This window comes from Rhinopithecus bieti, unplaced genomic scaffold (genome assembly GCF_001698545.2).
Source record: "Rhinopithecus bieti isolate Rb0 unplaced genomic scaffold, ASM169854v2 scaffold_4745, whole genome shotgun sequence".
In the NCBI taxonomy this organism is placed as follows: Eukaryota; Metazoa; Chordata; class Mammalia; order Primates; family Cercopithecidae; genus Rhinopithecus; species Rhinopithecus bieti.
The window spans coordinates 50,351-67,239 of NW_016804434.1; the positions used below are offsets into that span (position 1 = coordinate 50,351).

The 16,889-nt window shown below is 38.6% G+C and overlaps 1 pseudogene across 1 annotated transcript in view; it reads right to left on the bottom strand.

The window, feature by feature from the left end:
* The window catches only part of LOC108527167 (cytochrome P450 2C9-like), a 61,620-nt pseudogene extending 50,344 nt beyond the window's left edge, over positions 1–11,276 (bottom strand). The window contains exons 1-5 of the transcript XR_001884721.1: positions 11,019–11,276; positions 9,014–9,176; positions 8,694–8,843; positions 3,721–3,880; positions 2,385–2,561 (exon numbers count right to left, since the gene is read on the bottom strand). The product of XR_001884721.1 is annotated as a cytochrome P450 2C9-like (transcript). The remainder of the gene's footprint in view (positions 1–2,384; positions 2,562–3,720; positions 3,881–8,693; positions 8,844–9,013; positions 9,177–11,018) is intronic.
* Positions 11,277–16,889: the final 5,613 nt, after the last annotated feature.

Genomic DNA, 16,889 nt, shown 5'->3' on the forward strand with positions numbered 1-16,889 from the left:
AAAAAAAAAAAAAAAGAATGTTGAGTATTGGCCCCTGCTGTCTTTTGGCTTATAGAGTTTCTGCCAAGAGATCTGCTGTTAGTCTGATGAACTTCCCTTTGTAGGTAATCTGACCTTTCTTTCTGGCTGCCCTTAACATTTTTCCCTTCATCTCAACCTTGGTGAATCTGACGATTATGTGTCTTGGTGTTGCTCTTCTCAAAAAGTATCTTTGTGGTGTTCTCTGTATTTCCTGAATTTGAATGTTGGCCTGTCTTTCTAGGTTGAGGAAGTTCTCCTGGATAATATCCTGAAGAGTGTTTTCCAACTTGGTTCCATTCTCCTCATCACTTTCAGGTACACCAATCAAATGTAGATTTGATCTTTTCACATAGTTCCATATTTCTTGGAGGCTTTGTTTGTTCCTTTTCATTCTTTTTTCTCTCATCTTGTCTTCATGCTTCATTTCATTAACTTGATCTTTAATCTCTGATATTCTTTTTTCTGCTTGATCAATTTGGCTATTGATACTTGTGTATGCTTCACGAAGTTCTCATGCTGTGTTTTTCAGCTCCATCAGGTCATTTATGTTTTTCTCTAAATTGGTTATTCTAGTTAGCAATTCATCTAACCTTTTTTCAAGGTTCTTAGCTTTCTTGCATTGGGATAGAATATGATCCGTTAGCTCAGAGAGTTTGTTTTCACCTACCTTCTGAAGCCTACTCCTCTCAATTCATCAAACTCACTCTCCGTCTAGTTTTGTTCCTTTGCTGGCAAGGAGTTGTGGTCCTTTGGAGGAGAAGAGGCATTCTGGTTTTTGAAATTTTCAGACTTTTTGTATTGGTTTTTCCTCATCTTTATGGATTTATCTACCTTTGGTCTTTGATGCTGGTGACCTTTGTATGAGATTTTTGTTGATGTTGATGCTATTTCTTTCTGTCATTAGTTTTTCTTCTAACAGTAAGGCCCCTCTTCTGCAGGTCTGCTGGAGTTGCTGGAGGTCCACTCCAGACCCTCTTTGCCTGGGTATCACCAGTGGAGGCTGCAGAACAGGAAAGACTGCTGCCTTCTCCTTCCTCCGAAAGCTTCATCCCAAAGGGGCACCCACCAGATGCCACCCAAAGCTCTCCTGTATGATGTGTCTGTTGACCCCTGCTGGAATGTGTCTCCCCATCAGGAGACTTGGGGGTCAAGCACCCACTTGAGGAAGCAGTCTGTCTCTTAGCAAAGCTCAAGCACTGTGCTGGGAGATCTGCTGATCTCTTTAGAGCTGGCAGGCAGGAAAGTTTAAGTCTGCTGAAGCTGCGCTCATAGCCGCCCCTTCCCCCAGGTGCTCTGTCCAGGGAGATGGACACTTTATGTACAAGCCCTGACTGGGACTGCAGCCTTTCTTTCAGAGATGTCCTGCCCAGAGAGGAAGAATCTAGAGAGGCAGTCTAGCTACAGTGGCTTTGCTGAGCTGCAGTGGGCTCCACCCAGTTCTAACTTCCTTGTGGCTTTGTTTACACTGTGAGGGGAAAACCACCTACTCAAGCCTTAGTAATGGTAGATGCCCCTCCCCACACCAAACTCCAGCATCCTGGGTCAACTTCAGACTGCTGTGCTGGCAGAGAGAACTTCAAGTCAGTGGATCTTAGCTCGCTGGGCTCCATGGGGGTTGGATCCGTTGAGCTAGACCCCTTGGCTCCCTGGCTTCAGCCCCCTTTCCAGCGGAGTGAACAGCTCTGTCTCACTGGTGTTCCAGGTGCCACTGGTGTATGAAATAAAGAACTACTGCAGCTAACTCAGTGTCTGCCCAAACAGCTGCCCAGTTTTGTGCTTGAAACCCAGGGCCCTGGTGCTGTAGGCACCTGAGGGAATCTTCTGGTCTGCAGGTTGCTGAGACTGTTGGAAAAGCATAGTATCTGGGCAGGAATGCACAGTTCCTCATGGCAGGGTTTCTCACAGCTTCCCTTGGCTAGGGGAGGGAGTTCCCTGGTGCCTTGAGCTTTCCAGGTGAGGTGATGCCCCACCCTGCTTCTGCTCACTCTCCATGGGCTGCAGCCACTGTCTAACCAGTTCAAATGAGATGAGCTGGGTACCTCAGTTGGAAATACAGAAATCACTGACCTTCTGCGTTGATATCACTGGAAGCTGCAGAACAGGGCTTTTCCTATTCTGCCATCTTTATTGTTCAGGTAGATTATATTTACCTAAACAATTGAGCCTATGTATTCTAAATATTTAACAATTTAATTTTATATTTTCTATGATGCTTACTTGATATTCATCCATACAATAAAAACTTAAAATGCTTCTCAAGCATTACTCCTTGACCGCTTAAACATCCATAGTAAACCCAAAACTAGTCAATGAATCGCAAATACGCAAGCAGTCACATAACTAAGCTGTTGTTAACTTTTTACCTTCTCCATTTTGATCAGGAAGCAATCAATAAAGTCCCGAGGGTTGTTCACGTCCATTGATTCTTGGTGTTCTTTTACTTTCTCCAAAATATAACTTTTCAAAAAAGCAATGTTTTTAAGTAATTTGTTATGGGCTCCCGGCAAATAATCAATGAAAGGAGGAAAATTATTGCATATCTAAGAGAAAACAATAATTTATTAAATTAAAAGCATTTAATAAAAGCATACATACCATATACCAAGCTCTGGTTGTAATTTAAAGATATAAATATAATTAAAATATATTCTATATCTTGATGGAGAAATTTTTATTGTACATATGTAGTAATTCTCTGATTATAAAAGATTTGAGGAAGAAAATTCTTACCAGAGAATCAAAGATGATAATCATTTCCTAGACTCATATCTCCTTTTTATAGTATAAAAGCATCTTTATATTAATTCTCTTACTTTTTACAATTCTCTACAATCTTGAAATATAAGATGGTATCAATTACTACATTCACGTTTTATAGATGACAGCATAGGTTAAAAGAATTTGGAAAATCTGATTGATAGTACAAAGCTTGTCCCTACTATATTGATTCTATCAAGCAACCTCTGAAATGTAATTAGTATTTTAGAAGTTGGAGGGGTTCAAAGATGCTTCAAATTCCAACTGTGCACCAAAGCAGTTAAATGACTTCTCTAAAATCACACAGTTATTATCTAGGCAGAGTATAAAACATGCCAGTTCAGCACAGGGTAAAAGTGTGATGTCTGTTTATGGTTCATACACACACACAAAAAACAATAATTTTGTCATTCCTAACCCAGCTATCTCATCAGCTAGAATCCCAACTGAGATATCAAACACCCCTGCCCTATTCAGTGTTTTTTGGCAGCTTCTATGGTTCCAAATATTCTCCCTCCTTGAAGGAGACAACGTCTTTTAGATTAGGATATTTCTGCCACATAATATGACAAAGTGTGAATTGAAGGACAAGCCTTCTAAGTAATGGAAGCCTCCAAAGTGCCTGGATGTCCATGAAGTGATATGAGCACACTTTGGGGCTGTCACCAAAGTACTTTATAGAAACAGGGCTTTGGAGTTTAGTGGAAAAAACACTGATCAGGGAGCTAATGGACTTAGAAGCCAGATCTATATTGGGGCATTCATTTCTTGTGCATAAAATAAAGAGCTTTGCCATCTTTCTGAGATATTTACCCCATGGCTGTATGCGCAAGACTGTAGTATTCAAAAATGCACTTCAGGGTTTGATCCATATAGAATTTTGAATTTGTCAGAAAAAAAGAGCATAAGTGGTTTCTCAGGAAGCAAAAATCTTGGCCTTACCTGGATCCAGGGGTGCTCCCAATCTTGACGTTTTCATTCAATTTTTCCATCAAGTTTAGAAATTGCTGATCTTTATAATCAAAACGTTTATGGAAAATAATGGAGCAGATCACATTGCAGGGAGCACAGCCCAGGATGAAAGTGGGATCACAGGGTGAGCCTAAAGATTTGGAAACAATTTTAAAATACTAGTAAACTGTAGTTATAAAACACTTTGTATTTGTTAACAGATAATAATAGTTTAGAAGTTTTAAGCAGTGTTTTACCTACGAATTCCCTTAACAGCAAAAAAAAGAGTTCGGCATGCATAAAATCAACATACCACTTTTACATTAATTCTGAAGTAACCATTACAACCTAGCTGGTTGAATAATGGTTGCTCAAATGCTAAATTTACATTCCTGGACTATTTGTCTTTTACTTTGGAAGGAAAAAAAGGAGAATTTTTTAAAAACCTAATAATTCAGGTTTCAGAGGGAATCACATCAGTCTGCAAAGTCTGTAGACAACAAAGCACTGAGATAGAAAGGGCAAGAATGGTTGGGGATTTCGAAGCTTTTTATATTATAATGAATAGCTGAAAGAATTATGCGTTGAATCAGTAGAGAGGAACTAGAGAGACTATGGGTGAATTCATGTATTTGAGAAAATAAATGTAAGAAGCAGAATGTGTTTTATGAGAAGGAAAACAAATATAAATGAATAGCATGTCTAACATAGATGTTTGTCAAAAAAATTAAACAAAAACTTTTTATTTGAAATGTAAATCCCAGGCAAGGCAAACAAGGAAAAGTAAATTAGGTGGAGCATGGTGACTCACGTCTGTAATCCCAGCACTTTGGGAGGCCGAGGCAGGTGGATCACCTGAGGTCAGGAGTTCAAGACCAGCCTGGGCAACATGGTGAAATCCCATCTCTGCTAAGGATGCAAAAATTAGTCGAGTGTGGTCGTGGGTGCCTGTAATCCCAGCTACTTGGGAGGCTGAGGCAGGAGAATCTCTTGAATCCAGGAGGCAGAGGTTGCAGTGAGCCGAAATCGCACCAGTGCACTTCAGCCTGGCAAAAAAGCGAGACTCTGACTCAAAAAAAAAAAAAAGAAATAAATAAAAAAGGGAAAGGAAATTAATAAAAGGAGTTTTTTGTTTCTTCTTTAGTTTTTTAAAAATGAATTTTCTTCTTTAGGAACTAAATGCCCATCATCTCTAATCATCCTTCAAGTTTAACTTATTTGAAATTTGACATTGATTAGGCCAAGTTTATCATTTAATAGCTAAATCAATTAAATTATAGGAAAGGTTTTCTTGTTTGGTGGAGGATCTCTGAAATAAAGTTGTAATCAAGTGGTTGATAAACTTTTTAAATTTTTTTATTTTACTTTAAGTTCTGGGATACATGTGCAGCATTGCGCATATTTGTTATATAGGTATACACGTGCCATGGTGGTTTGCTGCATCTATGAACTTGTCATCTAGGTTTTAAGCCCCACATGCATTAGGTATTTGTCCAATGCTCTCCCTCCCCTTGCCCTCCAATGCCTCGACAGGCCCTGGTTGTGTGATGCTCCCCTCCCTGTGTCCATGTGTTCTCATTGTTCAAATTCCACTTATGAGTGAGAACATGTGGTGTTTGGTTTTCTGTTCCTGTGTTAGTTTGATGAGGATGATGGTTTCCAGCTTCATCCATGTCCCTGCAAAGGACATGAACTCATTATTTTTTATGGCTGCATAGTATTCCGTAGTGTGTATGTCCCACAGTTTCTTTATCCAGTCTATCATTGATGGGCATTTGGGTTGGTTCCAAGTCTTTGCTACTGTAAATAGTGCTGCAATAACTATACATGTGCATGTATCTTTATAGTAAAATGGTTTATAATCCTTTGGGTATATACCCAGTAATAGGATTGCTAGATCAAATAGAATTTCTGGTTCTAGATCATTGAGGCATCAACACACTGTCTTCCAAAATGGTTGAAATAATTTACACTCCCACCAACAGTGTAAAAGTGTTCCTATTTCTTCACATTCTCACCAGCATCTCTTGATTCCTGACTTATTAATGATCACCATTCTAATTGGCATGAGATGGTATCTCATTGTGGTTTTGATTTGCATTCTCTAATGATCAGTGATGATGAACTGTTTTTCATATGTTTGTTGGCTGCTTAAATCTCTTCTTTTGAGAAGTGTCTGCTCACCCACTTTTTGATGAACTTGTTTGTAGGAGATCAGTCAGAGTGGTGGGAGAAAGTATAGGGAAAGGAACAGCTCTTCTGAAAGGTGAAAAGGATCTGCATAGCTAGCTTTAGGTGAGAATAGATGAAGGCAGCTGTTCTCTGACCCTGAGCCAGAGGGCAAGAATATGCACAAGGGAGGGAAGGGGAAGTCATCATGAACAGGCTTGTTTACTTATATTGACCAGGAGCTGACCTTTGATCATACCTGCTTCATGTTCCCTGAAAGGGGAACAATAAATATTAATTACCTACAGATTATGTGGGCTCCAGGTTTTCAGCATTGTGCCTGCACTGAATAAAAGCATGCAGCTCCAGCTTCTCGAGGCTACACTCTGGCCACTTAAGCCAGACAGTCCCCTAGCTGCTCTTACACTGCATATCTGTATATGAGTACTCATTTCATCCATTGGCCAGGGTCTGCAGGACAGACTCAGTAGTTTGTTGTTGTTGTTGTTGTTGTTGTTGTTGTTGTTGTTGTTTTGTAAATTTGTTTAAGTTCCTTGTGAATTCTGGATATGAGACCTTAGTCAGATGGAACTGAACTCAACTCTGCACCAAGCAGATCTAATAGACATCTACAGAACTCTCCACCCCAAATCAACAGAATATACATTCTTCTCAGCACCACATTACACTTATTCCAAAATTGACCACATAGTTGGAAGTAAAGCACTCCTCAGCAAATGACAAAGAACAGAAATTCTAACGGACTGTCTCTCAGACCACAGTGCAATCAAACTAGAACTCANTTGAAGATCAGATAGTTGTAGATGTGTGACTTTATTTCTGAGGCCTGTGTTCTGTTCCATTGGTCTATATATCTGTTTTGGTATCAGTACCACGCTGTTTTGGTTACTGTACCCTTGTAGTATAGTTTGAAGTCAGGTAGTGTGATGCCTCCAGCTTTGTTCCTTTTGCTTAGGATTGTCTTGGCTTTACAAGCTCTTTTTTGGTTCTGCATGAAATTTAAAGTAGTTTTTTCTAGTTCTGTGAAGAAAGTCAATGGCAGCTTGATGGGAATAGCATTAAATCTGTAAACTACTTTTGGAAGTATGGCCAATTTCACAATATTTATTCTTACTATTCATGAGCATGGAATGTTTTTCCATTTGATTGTATCATCTCTTAATTCCCTGAGCAGTGGTTTGTAGTTCTCCTTGAAGAGGTCTTTCACATCCCTTTTAAGTTGTATTTCAGGGCATTTTATTTTCTTTGTAGCAATTGTGAATGGGAGTTCACTCATGATTTGGCTCTCTACTTATCTATTATTGGTGTATAGGAATGCTTGTGATTTTTGCACATAGAATTTGTTTCCTGAGACTTCGCTAAAGTTGCTTATCAGCTTAAACAGTTTTGGAGCTGAGACAATGGGGTTTTCTAAATATACAATCATGTCATCCGTAAACAGAGACAATTTGACTTCCTCTCATCCTATTTCAATACCGTTTATTTCTTTCTCTTACCTGATTGCCCTGGCCAGAACGTCCAATACTATGTTGAATAGGAGTGGTGAGAGAGGGCATCTTTGTCTTACTCTGGTTTTCAAAGGGAATTCTTCCAGATTTTGCCCATTTGATATGATATTGGCTATGAGTTTGCTATGCATAGCTCTTATTATTTTGAAATATTAAACTTTATATTTAAACAGCTTCCAAATTCACACCCATAGGCCCTAAATAGTGACTTTAATCAAAAGTACTCTGAATGAAGAGCAAGGCATTGAACAGCTGGAAGTCTGTTGAGTGTGTGTATCATTCACAGACAAATCTGATTTTCAGTCTTTCATTTCATATGGAAAACAGAATTTAAAAACAAGGTAATTTGGCATCCAAGCTGATAAACTGATTCACTGTAAAGCTTCATAGGTGAGCAGAGTTGGCAGTGGAAAATAATAATTACCATAAATTTTGAAGCCAAAATTTCATAAATATGGTTGGAAAAAGATAACCAAAACTGAAATGGAGCCAAATTGTACTTAAGGAATACAGATTACAGTTATTACTAATAATTAAAATGTAGGTAAATAAATCATTTTATAAATTGACATTTGTGTATTTCACAGAACTATACTACAGCATATGTTTACTCAAAACACATAAATCAATAGAGTAACAAGAAGTAACACTATTTTTTAAATAATGCTCTGTTTACAGAGAAATAAAAATTGATGAGAACTGTAATAAGATATGCCTAAGCAACACAAACTGTAGAATGTCATTACTGGCCAGAACGTCAAGCACGGGCCTAAAAGAAACCCCAGACAAGTCAGTGAGGCTGACCATACAAACACAGTCCAATTAAATAAAAGCACATGCCATTTGGTTCATGCTACCTAGGGGTGTGATAGGGTCATTCCCACCATGTCCACTTGCCAAGTATTCTCTGGTGACTTGTTCTGGAATAGGTAATGGGAAAAACACTGCTCTTTAACTCTTTCAAAAAATGAACTCAAAACCTATATTATTGATGATTTCTTATTTGAAAACAAAGAAGCAAAGTTCAGGAGAACATAGGATTAAATGAACCTTTTATACCCACACTGTATGCACAATCATGCCTGTACACACACAGCACAAATATGTGCAAATTCCCTTGGCTCTCAGCCTCAAACCCCCACTTCACATGAGCTAACAACCAGGACTCATAATAAAAGATCTGGCCACCCCTGAAATGTTTCCAAGAATGCCAGTAGAGGGGACAGCAGTCCAGTAAGGTCAGTGATACAGAGTAGGTTCACCCACCCTTGGTTTTTCTCAACTCCTCCACAAGGCAGCGGGCTTCCTCTTGAACACGATCCTCAATGCTCCTCTTCCCCATCCCAAAATTCCGCAGTGTCATGAGGGAGAAACGCCGGATCTCCTTCCATCTCTTTCCATTGCTGAAAACGATTCCTAACAGGAAGACAAACAGAAACTAGTAGGGAGATCCCAGGCAAGAAAAAGGAAGCTGACAATGGGCAGCCACGTGGATGGGCCAAGCTCTGCATGAAAAGCTCTGCTAGTCTGTTTTCCATCCTCCCCATCCCCATGACCTATGCTGAAATAGGCACATGCACACCTACCAAATCCTCTGTTAGCTCTGTCAGCCAATGGAGAATGTCCTCTTCCAGAAAACTCCTCTCCAAGATCAATCAGGGCTTCCTTCACTGCTTCGTATCCATGCAGCACCACCATGCGTTCCAGGCCAAAATACAGAGTGAACACAGGGCCATAGACTTTTGAGAGCTAGAAAAAGAGATACAGGTAACAGCAAATGAAGTCACTATTTCATCCATTTACTAAGCCTGACTTAGATTCATATTTTCATTGTATTTGTATGCTTTTATTCAGTCATACAGGCTCAAATAGTTCTGAATTATATATATAAACATGATGATGATGATTATACTTGCCACTCAGATGGCCTATGATGTGCAAGGCAATGGTCAGACACTTGCTACACAGATTACAATTAATCCTCACATCAACATATTCAGCAGGTCTATTCGCTCTACTTTAAACAAACAAACTGAGCTAAGACAATGACAAATTCATTTGCAGTGTCCCACAGCTAATATACAGAAGACCCAAATTTGAAACTCCACTTATTCAAACACTCATGCTTGAGAAATTTATCAGCAGCACTCTCGTGTCTACCTTAACACAAATATCCAGCTTCAATAACTAATAATTTCCTGGTCTAATAGCCTTTTATGATTAGCATGCATCATAGCATTTACAGTAAAATCACCTCCATATGGACTCCACCTAGGACTCCCAAAAGCCCACGTAGAGGTCCCCATTGCTGGATCAATAGTCCCCACAGCAGTACTCCTAAAATTATGTGGCTATGGGATTATACGAATCACCTTAATCCTTAACCCCCTAACAGAGTTTATAGCTTATTCCTCCTTCATACTATCCCTATGAGGAATAATCATAACAAGCTCCATTTGTCTGTGCCACACTGATCTAAAATCACTCATTACTTACTCTTCCATAAGCCACATGGCCCTTATTATCATGGCTATTCTCATTCAAACCACCTGAAGTTTTACAGGCACAACTGCCCTAATAATTGCCCAAGGACTAACCTCATCTGTACTATTCTGCCTTGCAAACTCAAACTACAAACAAGTACACAGCCAAACCATACTAATAACATGGGGCCTTCAAACACTTCTCCCCCTGAGAGCCACATGATGACTCCTAACTAGCCTTGCCAACCTTGCCCTGCCCCCTACCATCACTCTAGTAGTAGTCTTCATAACTATACCTAATTCTCTTGGTCTAATCATACCAGCATGCTTATAAGGCTTACTATACTATACTAATCGCAGCCCTTTACTTTCTGTATGTGTTAATTATTACACAATGAGGGGTATTCACATATCATATTAACACTGTTAAACCATCTTTCACTGGAGAAGAAAACCCTAATACTTATACATCTTCTACCCCTCTTCCTACTATTACTAAACCCTAAGGTCATGTTGGGGTTTATATATTGTAGCTATAGTTTAATTAAAACATTAATTTGTGGATCCAATAATGGAAATCTATAACTTCCCATCTACTACTTATCTGCTTTTGCTGGTCCTGAACCCACAGCTATTTCCTTTACAACAGTCATAAATTATTTCTTCAGAAAAGTTCAATTTTCACAGCTATTCTGAATAAAACACATGGCTAATATAGTAGAGGACTTACATAATAAAACCTCTAATAACAAACACGTCCCTTACCATTTACCTTCAGCCAAAAATTATAGCAAATGACTATGAAATAAAGAAGGAACACAACACTTCAAACTATTGACACTTTGTTATTTTGAATCTAACATGCAAAGACCTAAATCTTTCTCTACTCACAAAATACATGATTGCATTCCAGTATTTCTGACCCTGACAGACTCAGTTGCACTGAGGTTTCACCTCTGCAGTGATGGAGAAAAGACAACAAAAGCCTTTCCAAGTATTTTACTTTACAGTGATCTCTTGTAACAATGTACCTCTAGGGATATATTTTATTCAAAAACTACAGGTGAATTTACTTACCTTTTGCAAGCCACTGAAGGACCATACTTACATTGGTTAAGGATTTGCTGACGTCCTTAATATTTATCTGTAAGATATTTCCAATCACTGGGAGAGGAGTGGGGCCAGGAGGGAGTTTTCCTCTCCCAGATCTCTGTCTCCAGAGTGAAAGGAGAAGCAAACAGGAGAGACAGAGCACAAGGACCACAAGAGAATCCATTGAAGCCTTCTGTTCTTGTTAAGACAACCGTGACCTTGTGCTCCAAGCCTTTTATAACACTCCATGCTAATTAAGTGTGTGCCTTTTTGACATATAAAGTTACTAATCACCTAGGTCCACTATATGCTCCTTCTGAAAGGACTTTGACCCACTCATAAAGATAAAAGTAAAATGTCCTTTGGTCTTGTTCTCCTTCATTCCAGTGCCCACTTTGGAGCGTAGGTATTGGTAATTAAAAAAAAAAAANGGAGCGTAGGTATTGGTAATTAAAAAAAAAAAAAAAAAAAAGGTTAACCCAAGTGGTTCCAACGCACCATCATAATTGAGAGCACTGAAGTAAATAATCTGATGGAAAAACAATTACTCAAAATTCTGAATTCTTAGATTAATAACCAGTTGGGAATTTATGATTTTGAGGAAAATTGATGTAGTCTATGCCTTGTATATTTTGAAAGGATGTCAATGCTATATCAAAGATTAGGAGACTTTGTCTTTTATAATGAAATCGTCTATTTAATATAGCCTACTAAAAATACAGCAGCCTAAACATGAAATAGCTAACATAACTCATATATCTTAAATAACCAAACATATATCAAGCAAATTAGCTTAGCAGATATAAACACCCTTACCATTAAACCCCCTGAAAAAACACATGAAGGTAGGAATTGTTATTTTTTATTTTTCAAATGGGAAAAGGGAGACCCTGGGAGAACAGGACACCTGTTGGTGCCACACAGCTCATAGCTGGCAGAACTGGGATTTGAGCTGAGGTCTTCTGATGCCCATCATGGTGCATTATCTCTTACATCTAGAGATGCCTTCAGAACAGAAGACCCAAATTCAAAAAAAAAAAAAATTGTTTGCTAAAACTATGTTTTAGGGAAACAAAACAAACTTCCAAACATTAGTCATTCTGAATATATACCCCATTGATTCTGTTCACAAAACAGGATTCACATTAAATAGAACCCCTTATTTATCTAAGCAAAACAGCCCCAGGGATGCTCATGAGAAAAAATAAGAGTTCTCTCTTCTCCATCACTGTGGAGGTGAAACACTCAGTGTAACTGAGAGAACCACTGATCTCAGAGAATTTGATGCTAAGGACTTGAGAAACTAAGGCTTCTTGACCTCCCAGTCACTTCCAGACATGGCTGCTTTCTATTGTTTTGGTCTCTCATTTTCAAAATAATGTAGTAAAGCAAAGCAAGCATAGGAAATTATGGACAGAACAACAGCTGTGAATCTAATAGAGGGTGGGAGGTAGGGAAATCACTAAATGGACTCATAGCACAAAACCACCTCAATGTATAGACCTTAATGGGAACTGACATTTTGAGTTGAGGGCCTAAATACAACTAGACAGATACACTTTACTAGATCACTAATGACAATACTTATGCAAAGCCATTTTCTTTAAAGATATCATCATATTTGTTCTAAATTCCCCATTGAGGTTATTTCCAGTTGTCTTATTAAGAAAAATTAAGTTATGTTAAGACACAATTGTGCAATGTTTTACTGGTCATTTTTAACAGGGATTCTAAAATTTACATTGAATTCTCACACCTCATGTCCCTTGGGAATCTCTCAATTGCCTTTGCTTACAATAAAATTGACCCATTTCAGGAATGAGGAGGCTGAGCCTTGAAGATTCAGTATTGTACCCAAGAACATGGTGTCTGCTGCTGCTAGAGCTGAGACTAGAACCCATAAGCCCTGCATCTTGAAGTTTTCATTTCAAGCAAAACATTCAGTTCAACTGAGTTCACAGATATTTACTGATTGTGTACTAAGGTTCAGTATTTTGTGATTCAGTCTAGTAAATGATTTTCAAAATAAACATTAATTTCATTAATAATTACAGCCCAAATTGACTAGATTGGGGGTCAGAAGAGTTTGGTTTTATAACCTTTAGTACTTGGGTAAGTCAAAGACCTTGGAGAACCCTTTATATAGATTAAAGAAAAGCAAAAACTTGGTCCCTGACTCATGTAACTCTGAACTCTAACAGAAATATGCTACCTTATTTTGGGTAAAATAAGCTTAGTTGCTCTCTTTAGAATAATCATTTCATTCCTTGACAGCTAGGTGTCTCAGCTCTGCTCCTACTCTCTTCTGTTGAGCTGAGGCTTCTCCTTAGACCTTTCAGTGTATAGAATGAAAGAATTATAGATAATTTGAAGACATAAGGGATCTGAGATCAACTATTCTAAACAGGATTTGCTTTGTTTTTTTAGAAACGAGCAATTGTTGACTCAGTGAGACAGTATCACAATGCCTCAGTATAAGACTTAGAATCCCAGTTTTTCAATTCCCAGTTCAGTGACATGTCATATCCCATCTCATAGAATTCACATCTCAGTCCAAATGATCAATGGAGTATCAACATTAAGCCCTCCACAGTCACTGAGTAATACAAACCTCAGCTTGACTAGAATGGTGGGTTAGAGTAGGCTTTAGAAAAATTTATTTCTTAACAGCAGTTTGGGGTTTCCAGCAACACTAAGTGGAAAGTATATAATTACCACATGCCTCTTTCCCTGCACCCATACACAGCCTCTCTCACAATTAAGAACTCTCATAGGTTATAATCAATGAACCAACATTGACACATCATCATCATCCAAAGCTCATAGGTTATGTGGGGTTCATTCTTTGTGTTGTACATTCTATGGCATTTGACTAATGCATAATGACATGTATCCACCATTGTAGTATCATATAAAACAGCTTTACTGACCTTAAAACCCTCTGTGCTCTACCTGTTCACCCTCTCTTCCTTGTGAGCCCTAGCAACAAATAATCTTTGCAGTGTCAGCATAGTTTTGCCTTTTCCAGAATGTCATGTGTTTGGAATCATACAGTATGTAGCCTTTTAAGATTTAACTTACTAATATATATAAAGTTTCTCCACATCTTTTCAAGTCTTGATAGTTCATTTCTTTTTAACACTAAATAACATTCATTGTATAGGTTTACCACGTTGTTTATTCATTTATCTATTGAAGAACATCTTGGCGATTTCTAATTTTTGACAATGATGAATAAAACTGCTATAAATATCCATGTGCAGATTTTTGTGTGGAAATATATTTTCAATTCATTTGGCAAATGCCAAGGAGCACAACTACTAGATAACATAGTAAACATATTTTAGTTTTATTAGACACTGCCCAACTGTCTCCTGAAGTGTCTGTACCATTTTGCATTTCCACCAGCAATGACTAATAGTTCTCATTGCTGCACATCCTTGTCAGCATTTGGTTCTTTCAGTGTTTTGAATTTTAGCCATTGTATAAGTGTGTAATAATATCTCATTGGGGTTTTAGTTTGCAGGTCCCTAATGACATTTAATGATGAGAACTTTTCATATCTTTATTTGCCACCTGTATGTCTTCTTGGGTGAGGTATCTGTTCAGATCAGTTGCCCATTTTTTTAAACAAGGTGTCTGATTTCTAATCATTGAGTTTTAAAAAATTTTAGATAGCTGTCATTTATCAGATATATCTTTTGAAAATATTTGTTCCAATCTGTGTCTTGTCATCTCATCCCCTTGATAAGTGTCTTTTGTGGAGTAGAAATTTTAAATTTTAATAAAGGTCAGCTTAGTTATTCTTTATTTCATGGATTGTACCTTCATTGTAGTATTTTAAAAACTATTGTCAGATCAAGGTCATCTTTATTTTCTCCTACCTTATGTTATCAGAGTTTCATAGTTTTGCATTTTATATTTAGAAGTTAACTTTCATTAAAGATGTAAGGTTTATTTCCAAATTCATTTTTCTGTATGTGACTCTCCAGTTACTCCATTAGTCTTTGTGGAAAAGACTGTTTTTTCCCATTGAATTGCCTTTGCTTTTTTTTCAAAGATCACTTGACTGTATTTCTGATTATCTATTTCAGGCTCTTTACTCATTTGCATTAATCTATTTGACTATTTTTTCACCAATGGCACACTCTATTCATTACTGTCGCTTCAAAATAAGTCTTGAATTTGAATTGGGTAAGGTTAATCATTTGACTTTGTTCTCCTTACCATTGGCTGTTCTGGGTTTTTTGGCCTCTCCATATAAACTTTACAATCAGACTGTTGATATCTAACGATAAAAAATAATAAAAATAGAGGTCCCTCAATTCCAGAATGGCTAAATAGGAGCAGGGTGATCGATGCAGAACATGGGTGATTTCTGTGTTTCCAACTGAGGTACTTGGTTCATCTAATTGGGACTGGTTGGACAGTGGGTGCAGCCCATGTAAGGCAAGCCAAAACAGGGCAGGGCATCACCTCACCTAGGAAGAACAAGGGGTTGGAGGATTTCCCTTTTCTAGCCAAGGGAAGCCATGAGAGACTGTACCCAGAAAATTGGGGAAATACTGCCCAAATACTGCACTTCTCCAATGGTCTTAGCAAACGGCACATCAGGAGATTATATCCTGTGCCTCGTTAAGCAGGTCCCACGCCCATGGAGCCTTGCTCACTGCTAGCACAGCAGTCCAAGATCAAACTGCAAGGTGGAAGCCTGGCTGGGGGAAGGGCATCCCCCATTGCTGAGGCTTGAGTAAGTAAACAAAGCATCCAGGAAGCTCGAACTGGGTGGAACCCACCACTGCTCAACGAGGCCTGCCTGCCTCTGTAGACTCCACCTTTGGGGGCAGGGCAATGCTAAACAAATGGCAGCAGAATCTTCTACAGACTTAAATGTCCCTGTCTGACAGTTTGAAGACAGCAGTGATTTTCTCAGCACAGTGTTTGAGCTCTGAAAACAGACAGATTGCTTCCTCAAGTGGGTCCCTGAATCTAATGTAGCCTAACTGGGAGACACCTCCCAGTAGGGGCCAATTGACACCTCATACAGCCAGGTGCCCCTCTGAGACGAAGCTTCTAGAGGAAGGATCAGGCAGCAATATTTGCTGTTCGGCAGCAATATTTGCTGTTCTACAAAATTTGCTGTTCTGCAGCCTCCACTGGTGATAACCAGGCAAACGGGTTCTGGAGTGGACCTCCAGCAAACTCCAACAGACCTGCAGCTGAGGGACCTGACTGTTAGAAGGAAAACTAACAAACAGAAAGAAATAGCATCAATATCTACAAAAAGGACATACACATCAAAACCCCACCTGTAGTTCACCATTGTCAAAGACCAAAGGTAGATAAAACCACAAAGATGGGGAGAAACCAGAGCAGAAAAGTTGAAAATTCTAAAAATCAGACCACCTCTTCTCCAAAGGATCATAGCTCCTCACCAGCAATGGAACAAAGCTGAATGGAGAATGACTTTAATGAGTTGACAGAAGCATGCTTCAGAAGGTCGGTAATGACAAACTTCTTCAAGCTAAAGGATGTTTGAACCCATGGTAAGGAAGCTAAAAACCTTGAAAAAAGAATAGTAAAATGGATAACTAGAATAAACAAAGTTGAGAAGACCTTAAATGACCTGATGGAGCTGAAAACCATGGCACATGAACTACATGATGCATGCACAAGCTTCAGAAGCTGATTCAATCAAGTGGAAGAAAGGGTATTAGTGATTGAAGATCAAATTAATGAAATGAAGCAAGAAGAGAAGATTAGAGAAAAAAGAGTAAAAAGAAATAAACAAAGCCTCCAGGAGATATGGGACTATGTGAAAAGACCAAATCTACCTTTCATTAGTGTACCTGAAAGTGACAGGGAGAAAGGAACCAAACTGGAAAAT